Source organism: Lissotriton helveticus, chromosome 3_1 (genome assembly GCF_964261635.1).
Source record: "Lissotriton helveticus chromosome 3_1, aLisHel1.1, whole genome shotgun sequence".
Classification (NCBI taxonomy): domain Eukaryota; kingdom Metazoa; phylum Chordata; class Amphibia; order Caudata; family Salamandridae; genus Lissotriton; species Lissotriton helveticus.
In genome coordinates, this window is record NC_136061.1 from 580,353,434 (window position 1) to 580,370,422 (window position 16,989).

At 46.8% G+C, this 16,989-nt stretch overlaps 1 protein-coding gene across 1 annotated transcript in view; it reads right to left on the bottom strand.

Moving 5' to 3' along the window:
* The window catches only part of PTTG1IP (PTTG1 interacting protein), a 262,047-nt gene that overhangs the window by 89,321 nt on the left and 155,737 nt on the right, over positions 1–16,989 (bottom strand). The window lies entirely within an intron of this gene.

Below are 16,989 nucleotides of genomic sequence, written 5' to 3' on the forward strand. Positions count from 1 at the left end.
ATGCGCTGGTCCATTCAGTGGTGCGGAAGAGGTCTAGGGTGGTCGCTAGAGGACAAGGGTGGACCGGTACCAAGTGGTCCAAGTTAACAATTCAGGCTTGGTCAATGCGTGGCGGAAAACGCTGGTACATTCTGTGGTGTGGGAGCGGTCTGTGGGTGATCGATATCAAACACACCTCTTGGTGAGGTGTCTAATGTTCTCTGCGGTCTGGGAGCAGGAATGGCGGGTGGCCGGTCTAGAGCGCTATGTGTGGTCAGACCCAGGGCTATGTGATCAAGCTGCTGCGGTGGGGGGCGGCAAGTGAGGGAGGGGGGCGCGAGGATTGGAAGAGAGCTGTAGGGCGGTGGGTGGCGGAGGGCTCACCTGAAAAGTTAACGGCAGGGTAAAGAAATCTTGTGTGGTGGAAATCAATGAAGGAAAATCCGATTACTTGGAGGTGCAGTCATCGGGCGGAGTCAGCGGGGACTAGACCTGCAATGTAAACAAGATTTTGGTACGGGGAGAAGGCATGGGGCCAGCCGGGTGTAAGAGCAGGAGCAGCTGCTTACCTCGAGGCTGGGGGCCCGTGTGAATGGGGACCGATGGTCCGTTCCTGTAGTTTCTGGCGGGAGTGGAATTCGTGTCCCATCGGGTGGGGGCCGCGATAAAGAGCTGATCGGTGCGGGCGGGAATAAATCTGGGGGAGAAAAACGATGCTGTGAGAAGTCCTGTAATCCGTGTGGGGCTGCAAAGAATCGGGATCCGGAATAGTGCACGTACCTCACGCAGTGGCCGGTTCCGAGTTAATCCAGGTTGCCAAGGGAACGACTCCAACTCTGGTAGGATAAGGGCAGAGCTAAGGGGGGCGTGACAGGTGGTCAAGGGAACATCGACAGCTCTGATTGGTGGAGGGCGGAGTCGGGGGATGGGCCAAGTCGCGAGGGGTATGGCAAGGGAAAACGGAGGAGGGCAGATGAACAGTGAATGGGAGACACGGAAGAGCGCTGTGTGACTAAAAACATGCATGCCACTTGGCATTCCAATGCGATCATTCATGAAAGAGGTATGTGTGACACACAGTGTCAATGGGACTAGATACAAATTACTGATTCTGAGGAAGACAGTGGATATAGATCCGACTAAAGCATAGCAACAACACAATTAGCATATTAATGCGATCTTATACAAAAAAGGTACGTGTGTCACAGCGAGTAAATAACAAGTCCTCGGGTTGTAATTGGTGAGCATGTATGCACACAATGTACCATCCAGGGGGTACATATGTTACAGTGATAAATCTACACGAACAGGTAATGATACTGTATAGAAAATTGTAACCTCAGGGAATACATATGTGAATGGAGAAGGTTGGTGTATGTAAATACGAGGGGGGCAATTGTGTGTTGGACATATCTGAATGTCAAGTATACAGTAGGGAACGTCCATGTCTAACAGGGACGGGTGGCGAATGCTTACACAGATAGAAAGGCTGAATTTGGACTAGATGAACCATGAGTCGAGTTCAGGAATTGGGTATCCGCAAAAGTGGTGGGGGCAATTAGGGGAGAGAATAGGGGAGGGATCCAGGGACGTTTGGAATAGGAGCAGTACAGACGGTGGGCTGTAGACCTGATGTCTGCTACTTGGGGGTAGAAAGGAGTGGACAGGGTGGATGTAGGAGGCGTGAGTCAGACTGTGAAAGGATTCAGATGGCAATGGTGCTGTTCCACTCGTCAATAGTGTTCAATCCGTTGTTAACGGAATTGCGTAGTGTCATCCATTTACATTCGCATCTGTTTAGCAAGATTTTGATCTCTCAGCCTCTTGGTGGTAGGGTAACTTGTTCTATCACCTGCCAGGTAATGTCGGTGTCTCGGTGGTTTATCTCCAGGTAGTGGGTGACCAGGGGTGCCGTGATTACTTTGCAGTTGATCCGATTCTTGTGTTGAATGATTCTGTTCTTTATAGTTTGGGTAGTTTGACCAACATAGAGAAGATTGCAGGGGCACTGGATGGCGTAAACTACATTTTGAGATCTTCAATTCGTGTGGTGTTTTAGTTTGTGTGTTCTGTCTTTGTAGAGGAACACTTTGGTGTTGGTAGTGAGCTCGTATACGGAGCAATTATGGCATTTGAAATGACCGATAACTGGTGGAGCCCCCAAGCAGCGGTAATTGTAGGTTTGGCCGTAGGTTTTTCGGGCCATGTGATGGCATGAACAAGGTGTGACGCCAGGTTGTCGCCTCCTTGGTAGGAGAAGAGTGGATCTTCTTTGAGCGCTTGAAATGGTCGTAAAATCGGCCAGTTTTTCTTTAAGATTTTCGCCACTTGATTGCTGCTTGGACTGAATCGTGACACGAAGGCCTTACAAGATTGTGAGCAGCTGCTGAGCTGTGAGAGCTAGCCCTTCAGGCTGTACTTTCGGATCAATTCATGATCCTTTTCTCTTAGTGTCACTTTTAGGTCACTTAGAATGTCTAAGGAGTCTCTTTCATATTCCAAGGAATATATCCAAAACCTCATGACTGGTCCATCACTCCTTTCTGGACCACCCACCACTCCCGCCGCTACCACTACACCCAATAATTCCCGTGCCCTTCTTGACAAACTCGAGAAACTAAGGAAAAAACAAATACGCACAGAACTACACGCCTGTATGCTGACAGACTACTTGAGATCAAGTGTAATTCCTGTGGGCCTTCAAATCCGTAACACCCCAGCCATCTTCACCCAGGACCCCAAGTTCAGAACAGGCTTTAGTCATCTAGCCACAACCTGCTCCCGCCACTAGACGGTGCTTGGTATCGACACAGCCATAGAACACAGCCGCCAGGAACTAAAAGAAATCACTGAACTAGAGGCACTCATTTTGGCAGACCCGACCATTACGGATGCCAAAAAGCTCTTGGAAAAAGTTGACGCCACTATTTCCACATTCAACACCTTTAAATTGAACAAAAAAGTTACCAAAATTCAAAAAGACATTTTGTTTCTACAAAGTGGAACAGACCTACCCTTACCTCAACGAAGAATTCTACAATACCCCATACGTGCCACCCAGAGCAAGAAATTGGGGAAGATACCGCAACAACCAAAGAATTACCTTTTCGGACTCCTCAAACACCTCGGTTGAAGACTCAGACCCCGGCGAGGGCTCTAGTGCCACACGTGCAACCAACAGATAACCACCTCTACTCCCACAAGGTTTTTTAGGAAGAGGCCACGGACGCGGCAAACCCCAATCCCAAACTCGACCAATAAGGAACCGTCAATACCAACCACAGTTTGCAGGAGAGAGACAGACACGGAACCGCTTCTATCAATGGGGACCCCAACAATGAATCAGAATGAAACCAGCCATACCACTTCTAACACCATGACCCTAATACCAATTGCATACCTATTTTCAATCTATCAGATCATACCCTTACCCATGATGAAACACGAATACTCTCACGTGGGCTTAGTTTTGTTCCAACCGAACCTACCAATTTCCTGGACCTTCAATCCAGCATTCTAAAGTTCTTTCGTTGGATACAACTAAAACAATTCTTCTCCAATTAACCAGAGACCACTGAACCCATCTTACAGCGGTTCCACCCACCCTCCACATTCAATCCACCTTCCTCCACCATGCCCCCAGAAATCTTGGCTTTCGAACGCCAGGTACTACTAGACATTGCCAACCTGCAAAGCCATTTTCAATACATTCCTTACAATGTCAAAGGTGGTGGAATAGTAGTTATGGGAGCGGATAAATACCAACAAGAAATCACAGGCCAACTCAATAATGCTGACCATTACCGTCCCCTCAGTAAGGATCCTCTCCAGGATATTCAATCCAAAATTGTATATGTCATCGAACAAGCCAAAGAAAAAGAAATTATTTCTCACAAAGAATTCCTTTTTTTGAACAATTCACATCCACGGACACCGGTTTTGTACGCCTTACGCAAGATCCATAAAGATGACATCAATCCCCCTGGCCGTCCAATTGTTTTGGGCTGTGGGTCCACCCTGGAACCTATTGGGAAATACATTGACGCTATCCTGAAGGAATTCGTACCTTTAACAGACACCTTCATCCGGGATACAACAGACTTAATCAACACTGTGGAAGATAGATCATTCAATACAGAGACCGAACTCATGGCAGGCCTGGACATCGAGTCCCTTTATACAAATATTCCCCATCATTAAGGTCTACAGGTGATCAAATCACTTCTCCTTGCCAGACCCATGCCAACGCGGATTCCAACGGATTTTATCATGGATTTGCTACATATTGCCCTTCAAAATAACTTTTTCCTCTACGGCGATATATTCTATTTACAAATAAAAGGAGTCTCCATGGGAGCTTGTTTTGCCCCGAATTTCGCCATTCTCTTTGTACCCCACTTGGAGACTACACACATTCTGCACACCACCAACCCCTATCTAAACAACATCATCCTATGGCATCGCTACATTGACGACATTCTTATGCTCTGGAATGGAACAAGAGAGACACTGACTTCCTTTGTGGACTGGCTCAATCACTCCCAACCACACCTACGCTTCACCTAGGTTTGCCGAAACAACTTACCTTTCCTGGACGTCACCATCCACGCAGAAGAAGGAAAATTGGGCACCTGCCTTTTCCGTAAACCCACCGAACGGAACACGCTCTTACAATACTCGAGCTACCACCCACGAGGATTGAGAGACGAACTACCCTATGGCCAATTTCTCCGAATCCGAGGAAACTGCAAATGGCGTAAAGACTACTTCAAGGAGGCAGATATCCTCTCCCAAAAATTGATCTCCAGAGGGTACCCAAAACGCCTCATATCCAGAGCGCGGTAGAGAGTGTAGTACTGCCACAGAGAACATCTCCTTACCACCCAACCCAAAAAAACTCTTGAAAAGAATACCATTCGTGTCACGATTCAGTCCAAGCAGCAATCATGCGGCGAAAATCATGAAGAAAAACTGTCCGATTTTATGACCATTTGAAGCGTTCAAAGAAGATCCGCTCTTCTCCTACCAAAGAGGAGACAACCTGGCGTCACAACTTGTTCATGCCATCAAATGGCCCGAAAAACCTACGGCCAAACATACAATTACCGCTGCTTGGGGGCTCCCGCCAGTTATCGGTCATTTCAAATGCCAGAATTGCTCCGTATGCGAGCTCACTACCAACACCAAAGTGTTCCTCTACAAAGACAGAACATACAAACTAAAACACCACACGAATTGCAGATCTCAAAATGTAGTTTACGCCATCCAGTGCCCCTGTAATCTTCTCTATGTTGGTCAAACTACCCAAACTATAAAGAACAGAATCATTCAACACAAGAGTCGGATCGACTGCAAAGTAATCACGGCACCCCTGGTCACCCACTATCTTGAGATGAACCACCGAGACACCGACATTACCTGGCAGGTGATAGAACAAGTCACCCTACCACCAAGAGGCGGAGAGATCAAAATCTTGCTAAACAGATGCGAATGTAAATGGATGACACTATGCAATTCCGTTAACAACGGATTGAACACTATTGACAAGTGGAACAGCACCATTGCCATCTGAATCCTTTCACAGTCTGACTCACGCCTCCTACATCCACCCTGTCCACTCCCTTCTACCCCCAAGTAGCAGACATCAGGTCTACAGCCCACCGTCTGTACTGCTCCTATTCCAAACGTCCCTGGATCCTTCCCCTTTTCTCTCCCCTAATTGCCCCCGCCACTTTTGCGGATACCCAATTCCTGAACTCCACCCATGGTTCATCTAGCCCAAATTCAGCCTATCTGTATAAGCATTCGCCACCCGTCCTTGTTAGACATGGACGTTCCCTACTGTATACTTGACATTCAGATATGTCCAACACGCAATTGCCCTCCTCATATTTACATACACCAGCCTTCTCCATTCACATATATATTCCCTCAGGTTACAATTTTCTATACAGTATCATTACCTTGTCGGGGAGATTCATCACTTTAACATATGTACCACCAGGATGGTACATTGTGTGCATACATGCTCACCAATTACAACCTGGGAACTTGTGATTTACTCGCTGTGACACACGTACTTTTTTTGTATAAGATCGCATTAATATGCTAATTGTATTGTTGCCATGCTTCAGTCGGATCTATATCCACTGTCTTCCTCAGAATCAGTAATTTGTATCTAGTCCCATTGACACCGTGTGTCACATATACCTCTTTCATTAATGATCGCATTGGAATGGCAAGTGGCATGCATGTTTTTAGTCACACAGCGCTCTTCCGCGTCTCCCATTCACTGTACGTCTGCCCTCCTCCGTTTTCCCTTGCCATACCCCTCGCGACTTGGCCCATCCCCCCCGACTCCACCCTCCACCAATCAGAGCTGTCGACGCTCCCTTGACCACCTGTCATGCCCCCCTTAGCTCTGCCCTTATCCTACCAGAGTTGCTGTCGTTCCCTTGGCAACCTGGATTAACTCAGAACCGGCCACTGCGTGAGGTACGTGCACCATTCCAGATCCCGATTCTTTTCAGCCCCACACAGATTACAGGACTTCTCACAGCATCGTTTTTCTCCCCCAGATGTATTCCCGCCTGCACCGATCAGCTCTGGATCACCGCCCCACCCGACGGGACACGAATTCCAGTCCCGCCAGAAACTACAGGAACGGACCATCGCTCCCCGTTCACACGGGCCCCCAGCCTCAAGGTAAGCAGCCGCTCCCGCTCTTACACCCGGCTGGTCCCAGGCCCTCTCCACGTACTAAAATCTTGTTTACATTGCAGGTCTAGTCCCTGCTGACTCCGCCCGATGACTGCACCGCCTTCATTGATTTCCACCACACAAGATTTCTTTACCCTGCCGTTAACTTTTCAGGTGAGCCCTCCGCCACCCCTCGCCCTACAGCTCTCTCCCAATCCTCGCGCCCTTCTCCCTCACTTGCTGCCCCCCACCGCAGCAGCGTGATCACATAGCCCTGGGTCTGACCACACATAGCGCTCTAGAACGGCCACCTGTATTCCTGCTCCCAGACCGCAGAGAACATTAGACACCTCACCAAGAGGTGTGTTTGATATCTATCACCCACAGACCGCTCCCACACCACAGAATGTACCAGCGCTTTCCGCCGCGCATTGACCAAGCCCGAATTGTTAACTTGGACCACTTGCTACCGGTCCACCATTGTCCTCTAGCGACCACCCTAGACCTCTCCCGCACCACTGAATGGACCAGCGCATTTACTTACACATCGGACCAGCCAGAATTGTTACCCCGGTCCACTCATCACTGGCCCACACTTCTCCACCAATGCCCTCCTCTAGCCTCAAATGATTCAGAAAAGGGGGTGGTGATGAACAGAGTGTCTGAATTAAGCAGACCACTCTTACCCAGTCCAAAGTGCAGTGAGCTAAAAAACGGTGATGGATCAAGCCCTGATCTTTGGACTGGGTAAGAGTGGTCTGCTTAATTCAGGCACTCTGTTCATCACCACCCCCTTTTCTGAATCATTTTGTCCACCATAAGCGTGGAAGGGTATACTCAGATGTGAGTCCCTTGCTCATTGCACCATCAGGATTCAAGCAAGCCGGGCCGACGACGCCTGAAATGGCAGAAACCGGTCCCCGGAAGCTTGTTTCCTTCCCAGTACAAGAATTGGCTTGGTAGTTTGGTTTGCCCTGTTCCCATCATGCACTGGGACAGGAACAGACTAATTTACATATAGCCAAGTTCTGAGCTGGGATGGTGCAGTGAGCTAAAAAACGGTGATGGATCAAGCCCTGATCTTTGGACTGGGTAAGAGTGGTCTGCTTAATTCAGGCACTCTGTTCATCACCACCCCCTTTTCTGAATCATTTTGTCCACCATAAGCGTGGAAGGGTATACTCAGATGTGAGTCCCTTGCTCATTGCACCATCAGGATTCAAGCAAGCCGGGCCGACGACGCCTGAAATGGCAGAAACCGGTCCCCGGAAGCTTGTTTCCTTCCCAGTACAAGAATTGGCTTGGTAGTTTGGTTTGCCCTGTTCCCATCATGCACTGGGACAGGAACAGACTAATTTGCATATAGCCAAGTTCTGAGCTGGGATGGTGCAGTGAGCTAAAAAACGGTGATGGATCAAGCCCTGATCTTTGGACTGGGTAAGAGTGGTCTGCTTAATTCAGGCACTCTGTTCATCACCACCCCCTTTTCTGAATCATCTCCTCTAGCCTCAAGCATCACTTGCGCCCCCCTTGCCTCCCGCCCACCGTGTCACCCAGCGCTCACATCCCCTTGTCCATCCCTCTAACCTTGACCTCCCTCCTTCCCCCCTGTACAGCACTCTCCATTAACCAACCCAGTCCAGATGAAGATCCCGAATTAGGAGGATCGAAAAGCCGTCGACCATACAGCGCAATTGAAGGCACGATCATGCAATGTGGTTCACCTAAGACTATTGCCAGCCTCCAAATGTACCACAATTCAGCTGGAACCACATTATTGCCATAACTCAATGTATATATCTATGCACCAGTCACCTTGCGCCGCCTTTTTGCTGTTCACATTGTCACTTGCGTCGCTTCCGTGCACACCACTTGCACCCATTGAGAACCAAGTACAATTAGGGTTGTACCAATTTGTTCTTTTTACAGTGCTGCTACAACTGTAATTTGTTTTACCTTTGTTTTGGATAAATATGATGCCATAGGCACATCTATAACTAACAAACGAGTCTCCTTTTTCCTTCCTGATAATGTTTCTTAACATGTCCATTGTAAATTGTCTTTATCTAATACCAGTTGGGATACCATATTTTTGTACAATATTATTTACCCCAATCCCAAAGCGGTTGATGGGTTTTGCTCCTGTAGGCCATACAAGGACTACGATGGTCATGGTAGCAAAAACGGTGGCAGGTTCGATAGCACAACTTATTCCTCAGAGCTGGAGTGAGTCTAGGTGAACTGGAGACACTGGAGGAGGAGCTATTGGTGGAGGTGGTGTTTGAAGATAAGAGGATGGTTGCAGAGGTAGAGATAGTGCCAATGGTGGTAGGGGAGACTGAGGTGGAGCAGGTGACGCAGGAAGAGGAGACGGAGGTGATGCACCAGATTGGGAGAGGGTGAATATGCAAACGACTTGCGATGTAATTCCATGCGTGGTAACAACGTGGACGATGTAACGTCTGCGTTGTACCCTACCAGCGTGGTATTACCAGCATTATAAACACTGTTTCCCCACTCCTCCTACTACAGACAAATGTGAGTATCCACCTTGGTCCTATAGGTGCCTCAAAGAGGAGACTTGGAGGACAGAGGCCAACAGCATTTCTTCGACTATAGTGTTAGAAGTGAGTGCTCCATATTACCCTTTTGGTAACAGGGGTAATCATCAACATCACTTGGTAAAGTCTGCTGCAAAGCTGGAGACACCTTTCACCAATCAATGGGGAGGGAGTTTTTGCACCCTAATTGGCATCCTGGGTCGCTCAGTCATGCTGTTCCCTCCAACCAAAAAACAAATTCCAGAAGCTGTTGCAGATTTACCTTTGGAAAAGTGTCAAGTGCAAGCTTAGAAAAGAATGCCAGTGTTCTTCAAATAACCATTTAGGTCTTAGCAGTCAACGTGTTTGCATTTCACATCACAGGTGATGAGGGTGTAAAGGACAAATGGATCTGTAATGAAGAACATCCACAAATATTTTCTTGTGCCTTCATGACTTGCAGCTGCCGAATAGTGCCTCATGGGATAATCTTAACTCACATGATTATGATAAGCAGAAAAGGTCTGGAGAGATGTAGTTGTGATAGTATGAAAGGATTTTAGCAATCTCCATATAAGCTGAGTCACGTGCAAGTTATATTTCCTTTATAAACCATCATCATATCAAAACTGTTATTTTTCATTGTGTGAAGTTGTTTCCATTTCTTGAAAAGATTCAGTGGAGTTTTTTTAGGTCAAAACTTTGAATAAAGATTGAAAGCTGTATCCAAGAACTCAAGACCTGCAGTAAGAACCTTTAGATTTAACGCTGAAGGTTGAGGTTCACTGCATTGTGCGAGCTGAAAGCCCAAATAATGACATGGACAGCTTAGGCATTAATACATTTAGTGTAATCCTTTATTAGTTTAACATAAATAAGGATCCTGTGAATATGTAATAATTCAAAACATGCATCTATGAAACATTAAATGTTTAATAGAGTACTTAATCAGTAATACCATTCTCAGTGTTGCATTATGTGTTCTGAAACAGGCCAAAGGTGCCAAATGGACTGTGGTAGTGATACTTCAGTCCATGTGGGTCTGAAGAAGGTGTGCTAGGATTTGCAAATTGCCACATAGACTAAACATTCCAAATGAGCGCATAGCATTTCTGAGCTCCCTAATTTGTTAGTTTTCTGTGCTCAACTATATACTTCGCTCTCCTTGGTTGCAGTGTAACCTGGGAAGTCTTGGGACTCTCAACTGTCCCCTGCATCACTTTACATTCGTGGGCTACAGAGCTCACATAAGAAAATAAGTTACTTACCTGTAACTTTAGTTCTCCAGTATTGGAAACTTTCATAGATTCCCATGCTTGTATCATTCCCCGTCGTCGGAATGGGAGTCCCCGGTATACATAAAAATAGCAATAGAAACCATTACTAAAACAGAACTTAGGCCTCGGCCCCATCCTGTTTTGTAACCTATCCACCTCTTTTTGAAAAAAAGAGACCAAAAAAACCACCAATCTGATTGGCCTCACCCCTTAGAACCCTCCTGAGAGAAGCTCAGAGCCTCAGATTTTCGTAGCCGTTGTGTAACAAAACCACTGAAGATGGAAGAGGCTGAGCTTTCCCCGGGGAGGTGGGTGGGTCGCATGGGAATCTATGAAAGTTTCCAATACTGGAGAACTAAAGTTACAGGTAAGTAACTTGTTTTCTTACTCCAGTATTGGAACTTTCATAGATTCCCATGCCTGTATCAGATTAGCTAGTAGTTACCAGCAGATTTTTGGAACCATGACCATTATAAACTCAAGAACAAAGCAATAGCATATTCACCATAATGACATTTCCAAAGGTCAATAACATACTTTGAAAACTTTAGAAAATATAAACACATGAGGTTCAAAAATGTGCAAGAGCTGATAAACCAGTAACAGGGAAGGAAGGATGAAAGGGAAAGTTCACCACTACTGAAAGAGGTTCCTCAAGACTGCTTGGCCGACCGCTGTGTCACTCTGCGCTGCCGCATCCAGGCAGTAATGTCTTGTAAACGTATGTGTACTGCTCCAGGTCGCTGCTTGGCAGATCTCCCGGATGGCAACACCAGCAAAGAGGGCTATAGAAGAAGATATTGCCCTCGTGGAATGAGCACGGACTCGACCTTCCATGGGCTTGCCCGCTGCCTTGTGACAATATTGGATAGCATTGGTAATCCAAAGTGTGATCCACTGTCTGTAAAGGGGAAAACCCTTACGAGGGTCACTGAAAGAAACAAACATTTGAGAAGACTTTCTGAAGTCTTCAGTCCTTTGAAGATAGAACTTCAAGAACCTTTGAACGTCCAGAGAATGAAGTGCTTTCTCTGCCGGAGTAGCCGGTTGAGGGAAAAAAGTCTTGAGAATTACCAGCTCATTCAAATGAAGTCCGAAGGTACTTTAGGAATGATTTTTAGGTTAGTACGTAGAATTAGTGTTCCATTTTTGAACTGAAGAAAGGGTTCCTGAATGGGTGGAGAGCCTGCAATTCACCCAGACGCCTAGCTGAAGTCAAAGCCAGAAGAAGCGCTATCTTCCAGGAGAGGAATTTCAGCTCTGCCTTGTGAATCGGTTCAAAAGGAGGCTTCATAAGCTGGGAGAGAACCAAGTGCAGTTGCCACAGAGGAGGAGGAGGCTTGACCGGAGGGAAACTCTGAAAAATCCCTTGAGAAACTGTTTAATGATCCTTGCTGGCCAGAGTGAAGGGCATGCAGATGTGCGTCTGAAGCGAAAAATCGCCGCCAGGTGCACTTTGATAGAAGAGTGAGCCAGTCCCGCTTTTGCCAAGGATAGAATGTATGGAAGAACTTCATGATGCTTCAAATTAAAAGGATGCAGTCAGTTCTGCTGGCATCACATACAGAAATGCTTCCATTTTAATTTGTAAGTCTTATTTGTACTTGGGGCTCTTGCCTGAGAAAGTACCTCTTCACATTCTGCTGAGAGCTTCAACCCACTAAATTCTTACTGCTCAGGAGCCATGCTGAGAGCTGAAGAGACTGAGGATCCTGATGCCAGACTTGGCCCTGGGACATCGTCAGCAGCAAAGGAATCGGCTGCAAATGAAAAGGAAAGTCCATGGAGGGAATGTGAAGTTCTGTGAACTAAAACTGTCTTGCCACGCCGGAGCTATCAGAATCATCCTGCACGGTTCTGCTTTGAGCTTCCTGAGAATTCTGGGGATCAGAGGAAGGGGGGGGGTGAGGGGGGGAAGCGTAAACAAACGTGCCTGACCAGGCCATCGAAAAGCGCATTCCCCAACGATCCCGGATGGTGAATCCTGTTTGCATAGAACCGGCATTTCTTGCTCTCCGGAATGGCAAAGAGATCTATGAAAGGTGTGCCACATCTGTGAAAAACCTTCTGAAGAGTTAAGTTGTCCAGTTCCCACTCGTGGCTGACAGACTTCATTCTGCTGAGAGTGTCCGCTGCTTTGTTGAGGACACCTGGAAAATGTTCAGTTCGAAGTGATATCTCTTGCTGAATTGCCCACTCCCAGATTGATTGGGCTTCTTGCGACAACAGTTGAGATCTGGTGCCTCCTTCTTTTTTTATATAATGCATGGCCGTTGTGTTGTCCGTACGTATAAGAACTGTTGACTGTTGTATTCGTGGAAGAAAGGCTTGCAAGGGTAGGCGAATTGCTCTGAGTTCCAGCAGATTAATATGCAACAAACGATTATTGGGATGCCACCAACCGTTTACATGAAGGTCTTGTAACACCGCTCCCCAGCCTTCGAGAGAGGCGTCCGTAGGTATAATGTGAGGAGCCGGGGCTAGCTTGAGAGACCCCGAGAAATGTTTTCTTTGGTCATCCAATAAGATGCGGCGTCTCTCATGGCCTCGGTAACTGAGGTCCTGTCATCGAAGGATCCGTCGACTTGACGCCACTCAAGTCCAACTCTTCCTGGAGTGGACGCATTCTAAGTCTGCAGTGAGGAATCAGGGGTATGCATGAGGAGATGGAACCCAGCAGGGAATTGTAGAGGCGAACTGAACAATATGGTAGCCGTGGACATTAGCTTCTCTTGTCTCTCTAAGGTCGGAAAAGCGGTGTTCACTGATGTGTTTAGAAGGTCCCCCAGAAATCTGGCTTTTCTTGATGGACGAAGAGTAGACTTCCGTTCGTTGAGTGTTAGGCCAAGATTGGCAAACAGACGTGTACATGTTCTGACTGAGTCTTCTGCTGCCTGTTTGGTAGGAGCTTTTATCAACCAATCATACAGGTAAGGGAAGACCTGAAGCTTTTGTCTCGTAGAAAAGTTGCGACCTGGGCTAACACCTTTGTGAAGATCCGTGGAGCAGATCGCAGACCAAAGGGAAGAACCCTGAATTGAAAATGGCTCTTGGCTACTGTGAAGCGAAGATACCGCCTGTGAGCTGGGTGAATGGGTATGTGAAAATAAGCGTCCTCTAGGTTCAGTGTGGCCATGAAATCCCCTGAGTTGGGAAGACGAAGGATGTCTTGTAGAGAAACCATCCGAAAAGATTGTTTGATGAGATATGTGTTGAGCTCCCTCAGATCTAGTATAGGGTGCCACTTTTCTAACGTCTTGCGGATCAGAAAGAACCGGGAGTAAAATCCCTTTTTGATGGACCTCTAATCGTAGCAGACGGAGATGTTTCGATACCTTGCTGCGAGGGGTCTTGGATGGTGGTGGTTGGACAAACTCTAGGGTATGGCCATAAAGAATGCTGTTCAATACCCAACGGTCCGATGCTATTTGTGGCCAGTTCTGGAGGAAATATGAAACTCTGCCTCTGATGACACAGGAGGAGAGGGGGCAGTAGTCCGAGCCAGCAAGCCGCTATTGGCGCTTAGAGTTATCTTTTACCTGGCGACCTTGCCTTCCTCTGTTGTTCGAACGAGAGAAAAAATAAGAAGATTGGTTCTGCCGTTGACTGTAGTTCGGCTTGTAGGATTGTTGTTGGGAACCATATGAAGAGTAACGCTGCAGTTGATAATTTGCCCTGTATGTAGAGTTACCTCTTCCCCTTGCTCCACGAAAAGGGAACTTGCGGTACTGCAGTGTCCCTAAGGATTTAGCTGTTTCTGTATCCTTTTTAATATCTTGGAGCGCATCATCAATATGTTTTCCAAACAGCGCTTCCCCCATCAAAAGCCATATCCGAGATTTTCTTCTGGACTTCTGGGCGGAACCAAGTAGCCCGTAACCAGCCCTGTCGACAAAGAACTGTAGATCCAGCTAAGGAGCGAAAAACCATTGTTGCAATATCCATTGCACAATCAAATATTTCTGCCAATGTTATTTCGCCTTCCTGAAGAATCCTTTTAGCTTCCTTCCTTCCTTCTTCCAGCAACTGATTAAGATAGTGGGATAGGTCGTACCACATCTGGCGATCGTATCGTCCAAGTATAGCCAAAGAATTAGCCGCTCTGACTAGCTGGCTGGACATGGATGAAAATCTTTTGCACACACTGTCCAGACGCCTGCCCTCTTAATCTGGAGGAATGGTAAGAGGAGCCAAAGGATTTCTTGAATTCCTTTGGGTAGCCTGCGAGATTACAGAGTCCTGCTTAGGTTGGCTGGTCAAACAGGCTGGACTACCCTCTGGAGGCTTATATTTCTCCAGACGAGGTAGAACAGAAATTATCGTGGCTGGATTTTGCCTAACCTTTAAGCCTTCCTCCCAAAAATGGTCCACAATCGGAATTGACCTGACCGATTTCTTATAAGGCTCCTTAAATTCCTAAAGGAAGCTCTCCGCTTCCACCTTGGTCATGGGTAGTGCGAACCGTTGGGCTGCTATCTCTGTTAAGTTATGGAAACCTCCTATATCTACAGGGGGATTCAACAGGTGCCTGAGCAGGAGAAGCTTGATCTGGAATAACATGGTCATCCCACTATGCATCTGGATTTGCGACATCTCCTTTGTCCTCGTTAGAGGTATCATCTTGGATGGCAGGCGTAACAGGTGGAACATCCTGCGCTTCCATCATTGGCTGAGGTTGTGGTACTTGAGCGGTCACGGGACGAGCAGGAGGAATAGTAGTAACCGGTACTCTTACTGAAACAGGAGGCTGTGTTGCAAATCTTTTCCTGTAATCCAAGAGCATAGTTTGTAAGTCTCTCAGTAAGGAGGAGGGCATTTGGACTCCAGATGATATTCCTGCTGATATTGAGAGGGAGGACCATACTGTTCAAAATCCTCGCAAACCCCTTCGCAATCTGTCTCCTGACATTTTACGTTAAGTTGAGAAGGGCTATTAGCATAGACAAAAGATCCTTCCTCCTCGTCTGATTCTTCTCCTTCTAGGAGAAGTGTAGGTGGTAAATGAGTCATTCTCCTTGATGAGGTCATATCCGGTGTAATTTGACATTTTTAAGCAAGATTGACAATTTTTCCACCGTCGACGACGAAAGAATCGTCGACGAAGAAATCACCGTCATCGACACAGTCGTCGATGTTGTTGGCGTCGTCACACTCGTCGACGTCATCATCGTCGACGATAGCAAAACCACCGGCATTGAACTCTTGGACACCGAGCCCTGTGCCAGAACCAGCGACGTGGAAACCACCGTCGACGGGGTGAGAGATGAAGAAGACTGTACCTTTGGAGTTTTCGTCGACAAAATCGGTGACGGCGTCGTCGACGAGCAAGTCTTTTTTGATGATTTTACCTCAGAATTCAGTGATGATGGCTTTCTAAAGGTTTTTGAAGCCATAGGAGGTGACGTTGGAGGAACAGAACTAGATTTCCTCTCAAGACTCGCTTCTTTTGATAGACCGTCCCTCTTCCTTACATCTTGGTGAGGAGATTCTACCGGACTAAGCCATTTAGATCTATCAGAGGTCTTTTTCAGGGCCTTACCAAGGCGTTTCTCAGAAGGTGAAGGAGAAGCTCTCCCCTTTTTACAGACCTTCCGGAAGAGGTCGCAGAAGACGTTTCATCGCTGTCACTGGACACTGGCTCCTTCCTTGACTTCAGCTTCTGGAGACAGATCAAAAGACACCCTTCAAAATCACGTAAAGTCTTGGTAAAAAAGGTGCGGAAAATCTTACAGTCTGTAGCCTTATGGTCTGGGTACAGACAGTAAATCCAGTCCTTGTGCTTGTCTTCAATATAGAACATCTTCTTAGCACAGGTAGCACATGCTTTAAAGAGGGCCTTCTTCTCTTTATCTGATATCCTGAAGGAATTATAGAAGAAAAACTGTTGAAAAAGTTGTAGAAACCAAGTTCTAGGGAAAAAAAACTGAGCAGAGCTCAGTGGAGACTCCCTTGCACAATGTGTGGTAGAACATCTGAGGCTCTGAGTTGCTCTCAGGAGGGTTCCAAGGGGTGAGGCCAATCTGATTGGTTGTTTTTTTGGTCTCTTTTACAAAAAAGAGGCGGATAGGTTGCAAAACAGGATGGGGCCTAGGCCTAAGTTCTAGTAATGGTTTCTATTGCTATTTTATGTATATAACGGGGACTCCCATTCCGACGACGGGGAATGATACAAACTTTGAAAGTTCCAATACTGAAGTAACAGATATTCTTTGTGAACAGTTTTGAAATGTTTGTAAAATGTCAATGGTGTCTCCCAAATTGGAGGATGTGTCCACCAGTTTGGTGTAGATTTGCTTCCTTGGAAGTTATTATGACACTGAAGTGGCACAAAAGTTTGCGTTGGATGATAGATATGATGCGTATACTATAACGGTTTGGTTGGTGATGTCAATAGCTCTTTACATTTAAGTCTGATGTGAAGGAGCTGAAGGTGAAAGGTTTTGCCAATGTCACAGTAGATGGTGTTGAAAGAGTGGCTCTGAATGAAGGGGTCG